A 9,283-nucleotide genomic window follows, 5' to 3' on the forward strand; every position below is an offset into this window, starting at 1 on the left:
AGCTTTCAACTTTACCTAAACATTTTGAAGTAAATTTTTCTACTTGATCAATATAAAATGGTTAAAAGGCAGATTTATTCCCAGATAAACTCTAAATGTCTCAGATTCCTCATCTGTAAAATGAATGCACAGTTACTATATCATAAAAGTTTTTAGAAGGAAAATTGGAAAACACATATTTGTAAAACTGGCTAAGCAAGAAACACATTCATCTTGTGCATAGTGGAACCAGTGAAAAAGACCATACTATCAGTTGTTGGTGTTGTTGGGTGCCATCGAATCAATACTGACTCATAGTTACCTTATGCACAGCAGAACGAAACACTGCCCAATCCTAGTCCAACCTCACTACTGTTGCCATGATTGAGTCCATCGATGCTGACAATTGGCCAATCCATCTCGTTGGGGGTCTTCCTGTCTTTCTCTGACCCTCAAACTTAACAAACATGATATCCTTCTCCAGTGACATGTCCCTCCTGACAATAGGTCTGAAGTATGAGAAATGAAGCTTGGCCATTTTGACATCCAAGGAGCACTCCGGCTGCACTTCTTTCAAAATAGATCTATTGGTTCTTTGGCAGTCCATGGCACTTTCAATACTCTCCTCCAACACCATAATTCAAAAGCATCAATTCTTCTACAGTCTTCCTTATTCACTGTCCAGCTTTTGCAAACATATGAGGTTATTGAAAATACCATGGCTTGGGTCAGGCACACCTTAGTCCTCAAGGTGACATCTTTGCTCTTCAACACGTGAAAAATGTCTTGTGCAGTAGATTTGTCTAATGCAATATGTCACTTGATTTCTTGACTGCTGCTTCCATGAGTGTTAGTAGTTGATCCAAGAAGAATGAAGTCCTTGACAAATTCAATCATTTCTGATAAGAATGTTGTTTATTGGTCCAGTGGTAAGGATTTTTGTTTTCTTGACATTGCGATGTAATTCATACCAAAGGCTGTGCTCTTTGATCTTCATCAGTAAATGTTTCAAGTCATCTTCACTTTCAGCAAGCAAGGTTGTATCATCTGCATATCACAGGTTGTTAATGAGTCTTCCTCCAATTCTGATGCCATGTTTTACTTCATGGAACCCAGCTTCTCACATTATTTGCTCATCATACAGGTTGAAAAAGTATGGTGAAAGAATACAACACTGTCTCACACCTTTCTTAATTTTAAACCATTCAATGTTCCCATGTTCTGTTCGAACAACTGCTTCTTGGTTCATGTACAGATTCCTCATGAGCACAATTAAGTGTCCCATAATAATCATACTTTGCAATGTTGTCCATAGCTTGTCATGTCCACACAATCGAAAGCCTTTGCATAGACGATAAAGCACAGGTAATCACCTTTCAGATATTCTCAGCTTTCAGCCAAGATCCATCAGACATCAGCAATGATATCCCTCATTCCACGGCCTCATCTGAATCTGGCTTGAACCTCTGGAGGTTCTCTGTCAATGTATGCTTGCACCCATTTCTGTATTACCTTTAGTAAAACTTTACTTGCATGGGATATCAAAGAGATTGTACAATGATTTCCTCATTCCGTTGGGTCAGCTTTATTTGGAATGGGCACAAATATGGATCTCTTCCAATCAGTCTGCCATATAGTTGTCTTCCAGATTTCTTGGCAGAGATGAATGAGTTCCTCCTGTGCTACCTCACTTTTTTGAAAGATTTCAAGTTTTATTCCTTCAATTTCTGGTGCATTGCTCTTTGCCAATTCCTTCAATGCACCTTGGACTTCCTCCTATATTTTCATTGGCTTTTGATCATATGCTACCTCTTGTAATGGTTGAACATTAACCATTTCCTCTTGGTACAGTGACTCTGTGTATTCCTTCCATCCTCTCTTGATCCTTTCTGCATCATTCAATAACTTGCCCAGAGAATTTTTCAATAACAAAAGTCGAGGGTTGGAATTTTTCTTCAGTTCCCCCAAACTTGAGAAATGCTGAGCGTGTTCTTCCTTTTTGGTTTTCTGATTCCAGATCTTGGCACATTTTGTTGTAATATTTGGCTTTATCTTCTCGAGCTAATCTTTGAAATCTTCAGTTCTTGGACCTCCTCATTTATTCCATTTGCTTTGGCATCTCTATGCTGGAAAGCAAGTTTCAGTGTCTCTTCTCACATCCATTTTGACATTCTCCTTGTCTTCTTAATGACTATTTGCTTTCATCATGTATGATGTTCTTGATATTATTCTACAACTCTTCTGGTCTTCAGTCTTTAGTGTTTAATGTATCAAATCTGTTCTTCAGATGATCTCTAAAATTATTTGGGATATATTCAAGGTCATATTTTGGCTCTCATGGACTTGTTTTCATTTTCTTTAACATCAGTTTGAGTTTGCATAAGAGTAATTGATGGTCTGTTCCACAGTCTGCCCCTGGACTCTTTTCACTGATGATATGGAGCTTTTCCATTGTATCTTTCCACAGATGTAGTCAATTTGATGTCTATGTATTCTGTCTTGTGAGGTTCATGTGTATAGTTGTATCTTCTGCTATCTAAAGAAGGTATTTCAAATGAACAAATAATTGGTTTTGCAGAAATCTATCATGCATTCTCCACCATCATTTCTATCACCAACGCCCTATTTTGCAACTATTGATCCTTCCTCTTTGCTCCCAACCTTTGCATTCCAATCACCAGTAATGAGCAATACATCTTGATTGCATGTTTGATCAATTTCAGATTGAAGAAGTTGGTAGAATTTGTCTGTTTCATCCTCACTGGCTTTAGTGCGTGGTCTGTAAATTTGAATAATAGTGGTAGTAACTGGGCTTCCCTGTAGGCTCATGGATATATCCTATCACAGACAGTGTTGTACCTCATGACTGATCTGGATATGTTCTTTTTGACAATGAATGCAACACTATTCCTCCTTAATGTTTTCATTTCCAGCATAGTAAAGCATGTGGTCATCATATTCAGAATGGCCAATAGCAGTCCATTTCAGCTCACTAATGCCCAAGATATCGATGTTTATATGTTCTATTTCATTTTTGACAACTTCCAATTTTCACAGATTCATACTTTGTACATTCCATGTTCCGATTTTCAATGAATGTTTACACCTGTTCCTCTTCATTTCTAATTGTGCCCCATCAGCAAATGAAGATCCCACGGACTTTTCTCCCACAGGCTATACTCCTTTCATGTCATTATGGTCAACTCTACTTTGAGGAGGCAACTGTTCCCGAATTGCATATTGAGTAGATTCCAACCTAAGGGGCTCATTTTCTGGCACTATATCTGACAGTGTTTCTCTGCTATCCATAAGGTTTTCAGTGACTAAATATTTGGAAGTAGTTCGTCACTCCTTCTTCCTAGTCTTTCTTCTTCTGGATGCTGATCTGAAACCTGTCCACCATGGGTGACCCTGCTGGTATTTAATTTACTGGTTGCATAGCTTTCAGAATCACAGCAACTCACAAGCCAGCACAGTACGACAAACAGAAAGATGACTAGTTGTTGGAAATATTCAAGTTTAGTAATGTGACGCAATTTCACATATAACAAGTTTTCATTATCTTCTTAATCCTATAAATAAGAATATTAGCTTTTTTTTTTTTTTTTTAGTGCGTTGTCAGATGGTTCTTGGCTGATAACAGAGAAAGCCAGAACGATGTTAATTGTACTTTGTAGACTAGTCAAAAGCTTTCTATGAATGGACCATTATCAACTATGAATAAAATTGGGAAGAATGGGTATTCAAAAACACTAATTGTGTTCATGAGAAACTTGCACATAGACCAAGATGCATTTGTTTAAACAGAACAAGGGGATATACTGAGTACTTTAAATTCCTGAAAGGTGTGTGTCAGGCTTGTCTCCTTCCACCATATTATTTAATGTGTAGGTTGAGCAAATAGCCTGAGAAGATTGATTATATGAAGACAAGTATGGCATCAGGATTGGAGTTAGACTTATCAACCTACAATATGCAGATAATACAATCTTGTATCGTGAGCAAATTATGCAAGAATCTGAATTAATGAAGAAGAATGTGGCATCATGAAGGAAGACTCATTAACAGCATACAATATGCAGTGCAGATGATACAACCCTTTTTGCTGAAAGTGAAGAGGATTTAAAATAGTGATAAAGATCATAGACCACAGTCTTCAATATGAATTACATCTCAATGTAAAGATAAAACAATATCTTTACAACTTGAACAATAACATCATGATAAATGGAGAAAACGTTAAAGATGTTATTTTGCTTGAATCCACAATCTGCTGCAAAAAGGCCTCTTAAGTATTTGAGACCAAAGATGTCAGTTTGAGTACTAACATGTGCTTAACCCAAGCTATGGTATTTTCAATTACATTTTGTTGTTATTAAGTTACATTGAGTCGATTCTGACTCATAACAACCCTGTAGATGGTTTCTGAGGAGGGAGCAACTGGTAGTTTTGAACTGCCAACTTTGTGATTCACAGTCAAGTGCTGATCCTATAGCACCACACCAAAAATTCAATTGCCTCATTTTTAGGCATGTGATAATTGGACAATAAACATAGAAGAACATAGTAGAAGAACGGGTACATTTGAACTATATGGTGTTGGAGGAAGATATTTAAAGTACAATGGATGCCCAAAAGAGCACACAAAACTGTCTTGGAAGAAGTACAGTTAGAAGGATCCTTAGAAGCGAGGATTGCAAATCTTTGTCTCTCATGTTTTGGATATGTTACAGGAAGGGACTAGTCCCTGGAGAAATACATCACGCTTGGAGAAGTGGAGTGTCAGGAAAAAAGAGGAAGACCCCCAAACTACATGGACTGACACAGTGGCAGGCAATGTGCTCAAACATAACAACAATTGCGATAATGGCACAGACCAGCACAGTGTTTTTTTCTGTTGTTATGAAGAAATTTGACAGCATTTAACAACAATGCTGTTAAGTGTTGTGTTGAGTTGGTTCTGACTCACAGCAACTGTGTATAGGGTTTCTGAGAAGCAGTTGGTGGGTTTGAACCACTACCCTTGTAGTTAGCATTCCAGTGCCACACCAGGTCTCAATATATATATGGTGTTCTGTGGTTCAAACCCAAACAGCCTCTCCTCAGAAACCTCATACTGAGTTATTATGAGTCAGATGAGACATGATTACATTTAATAATAAAAGCAACAAACACACACAGATTTATATTATATAGAGCATAGGAATTTAATTTTCATAATTTATATCCAGTTTGCTTTATGTAACCATCCTTCCTTATGTTATCAAAATATATATTTAGCCATATTATACCATATGCTGCACAAGTGTTAGAACACTGAATGACTGGAAAAGAATCAATGGTAGTATATCAGTAGAGTGTCCACTAAATAAAAAGAAACGTTTCCAACTGTGATAAGGCATACAAACAAGGACCTGAGTGGTCATTCCCCATGAAGTACAGAGAGCAAAGTGAGAAACTGGAGTCAATGGGAAGTTAGAGTTGATCATACAGGTTGGAGATCCTACTGCTACATCCTTGAATCTGCTGTACTTTAAAAAATAAACAAACACTGTAAAAATAACACTTGGATGGAAACCAAGCTATCCTCCAACATACAATCAATACTGTATGAATTGGAAGAAAATTTGTGCAGAGCTGTGTCACCAATAGGGGACTGCTATAGGTGCATATGTGGCTGTTTGCTTAATATTTTTGTTTTAATACTTTACTTACAGTTAATTATTTTAAGTAACAATCAAAGTAAGAATATGTAATCCTGATTTATTTTCGATATTTTCCCTCATTATGTAAAACAATAATTTTCTAAAAAATTGTTGTACTATCATTAATTTTAGATAACATGGCAAGAATTATTCAATAAAATAGTGTTAAAATTAGTGGTGAATATTAAAAAAACAGAGGAAGATAATAAAACATATGAATCAAGAAGATACAATTTTTACATTCTCACATCTAGTTTAATTATTAAATAAGTCTTCTATGGTGATATGCTTTATCATACTATAGAAATAGCACTCCATAAACCTAAACTGATATATTAAATCTAAATTACTTTAAAACTTTTTATGGCCTTTCTTAATTTGTCATCATTTTATGTGCCCAGTTAGATCTCAGATTAATATACAAAGTGGGAACTTTCATTTTAGTTAAGCAAGGAAATCCTGGCATGGCACTGTAGGGTAAGCACTGGACTATTAACTATAAGGTGATCAGTTCAAACCCATCAACCTTGTCTCTGAAACCATATATGATGTCATTATAAGTCAAAATGATCTCCTTAGCACTTAACACCAACAAACAAATTTTTGTAAATTAAATTTGTGTTTCTGCGAAGAATAAGGGAGCCACTCTAGGATTCTACTCTATTTACATAACATGGGATTTAAAATAGGGCAGTAAGTGCTTCAAAATTGTTAAATGAACTGGAGGAACAAAGTTTAGTAATGTCTGCTGTTACTTTCCATCATTGGATATAGCCTTTGAAAAAGCAAGAAATGTCTATTCTCATTCAATTAAGGAATTGCAGGGTATCAACAATACGTACAGCTTCCTGTACACAGTCCTTCAATAAGCAAACTGAGAATGAATTCTTAAAGCAAATTGCAGAAATTTACTATTCCAATTTATTCACCTGTCTGTTGTTATATTTTCTCTCTTTAAACATCCAGCTCTCGCATGATTTTATCTCATTGAAGAAACAAACTGAAGTGGCTATACCAACAAGGAAGTCTGGAAACAGTTTCTGGCTTCTAGTGTAACAAAAAAAAATATATATGTAATAAGAGAGAAGTACATTTAAGATTTCTTTTTCAAACTCTATTGAGCTGTTCATTATATATTTACAAAATAACATGTTTTATTTGAAGTTATGATTACTTTTAAAATATAATTTTGTGCATGGTGGCTCTGTAGGATAATTGTTGGATGGCTAACTACTCCATGAAAAAAGACAAGGCTTTCTGTACCAGCAAAATATTTACAGTCTTGGAATGTCTATAGAAGGCCCCTATGAGTCAGAATCACCTACAAAGCACATAACAAAAACAATGTAATTTTAAACTTACTCATTTCTGTAGAAGTGATCACAATTGAAATGTTGCAGCAGATGTTTTTCTGATCTTTAGGTAACTAATCTGTAGTACATCTAGTGAAGTCACTAAAGTATTCTGAATTCCATAAGCAATTTGACGATGGCTATATGTTGATGCTCATATGGAGTCTGGTATCCATTTTGGTCTCTTCCTTCTTTCTTGTCTTCTTCTCTTTTTTTAATGCAAAAGTAATGATTTCATGACTACAAGCAAGAAAAAGCAATAGAATTGTGCTTCTTTTACAGACTGGGGACAATGAAATGTTTAGCTTCAATTTTCCCATACAAACATGAAACAATATTCCTGTAGAATGAACACCCTCACAAATAACTGATGGGTGATGAAAACTCACTAAATTCGACCAAAGCAAAAACACAAATCAAAAATTGTTGAGGTTAAACATATTTTAAATTAAACATGCTTGATCTGTTAAAAAATTATTTCCTATAGAAGCTCATATTTGTGTTAATTTCCCAACTTTATAGAAGGCATATTCTAATGTTTATAACTGTTTAAGTAACTCAAATCTGAAATTATAGTTATATCATATATTAAAATATTTTATATAAAATGCCTTCTTCCAGCAACTTGTTGGTTTATTTAAAAACTGTTTTAAGATTATAGTGGTAAATCTACATTTTAAAAACAATCTCATTATGATTGAATGAAAAGTGAATATTTTCTGTATTCTTTAATCAGGTGTTTTCCTTTACTGTATAATTAAAAAGTAAACAGTTATTACTGAAGAAAGTCAATAGTATAAGGAGTTGCCAATTGCTTTCAAAGGAATAGAATTTAAAATTAGGTATCCCCAATAAAAATATTCTATGCTGATAAAAAAAAGGTTGAAATATATGCTGTCTGCAAAGGTTGAATCAGTTGGGAGAATTTTAATAAGCCTTTCTGAGTCCACGAAATACAATTATTTTGTTTATAATGTTTATAAATATATCATACAATACTGTTTCCTGTTATGTCATATACCAATATGGCATTGTACAACAAGCATAATGCCATCTGATTCTTACAAAAATGCATCATTGAAACAAGTCAGTAAAATAAACACTTGTATCCGCTTTTAGGCATACAGATTGTAAAACTGAAGTTTACTTTCCTTTGATCGGTTTTGCGCAGCAACAGAGAAGTAAAAATGCAACATAGGAATCAAAATGGCTAAATATGCAAGAAATCATTATTCACAGTGACATGGCTACATAAAATGCATTATTCTAAGCATATTCTTTCTGGGATTTTTTTTGTTGTTGAATTTCAAGATAAAAAGCACTCGTTTCCTACAGGTTCACAAAACTATGTTATAACAAGAACAATTAAGGAGAATGTAATGTAGTCATTAGTTAAGATTAACAAACTATGGCCCAATGCTTATATACACAGCAGAATATTTCCAAAACCAAACAATGACTACAGAAACCATTTCAGTTCTATCCTAACACACATAAAAATGTTTTTTTTTTGTCTCCCTCAAAACCAATTCTTCATAGAAACAATCTTTCTTTATCAATTAAAGTCCATATGAATATCACATCTATTCCATCTTTTATAGCCAAATTTAATGTCACTACAAAAGAAAGCAAATTGGACAATAATCACATATTTTAGCATCTATAAGCTGTTATGGCATGAAGATATCTATATAAATCAGGAGTTTTCAATATTTTCCCTTAACAGTCTCAGGTATATCAACCAGATGTAGTTGCTGACAACACATTTACTGACAATTCTCAAGGTCCATTGGCAAAGGCAGATTGGTGGTTACCGCTGGGACTGTTACTGATTCCATTCATAGTACTGGAAATTTGATGAAACTGATGAGGAGACTGGACAGGAGTGCTGGGGCTAGGCAAACATGAAGAGGTGGAGGGAATCCCTCCTGCTGGGCTGTTAGCCTTATCACTTCCAGAGTCACTTTCTAGTTCTCCAGTATTTGTCAGTCCATGTCTCTGATGACTGATCTTCATTCCTTTTTTTTTTATTATTATTTATCCATAAAAGGGAATGTATTGATTGTTATAGATAAATGGAAAAAAGAAATTGTCAAAGACTTCATTTTGCTCAGATCAACCATTAAAACTCATGGAAACTGCAGTCAAGAAATCAAATGACATATTGCATTGGACAAATCTGCTGTACAAGACTTCTTTAAAGTGTTGAAGAGCAAAGATGTCAGCTTGAGGACTAAGGTGTGCCTG

At 34.9% G+C, this 9,283-nt stretch overlaps 1 pseudogene; it reads right to left on the bottom strand.

Annotated features, from left to right (window-relative positions):
• Positions 1 to 8,773: 8,773 nt before the first annotated feature.
• LOC102833236 lies at positions 8,774 to 9,052 on the bottom strand (annotated as a pseudogene).
• Positions 9,053 to 9,283: the final 231 nt, after the last annotated feature.

This window comes from Chrysochloris asiatica, unplaced genomic scaffold (assembly GCF_000296735.1).
Source record: "Chrysochloris asiatica unplaced genomic scaffold, ChrAsi1.0 scaffold00334, whole genome shotgun sequence".
Lineage (NCBI taxonomy): Eukaryota > Metazoa > Chordata > Mammalia > Afrosoricida > Chrysochloridae > Chrysochloris > Chrysochloris asiatica.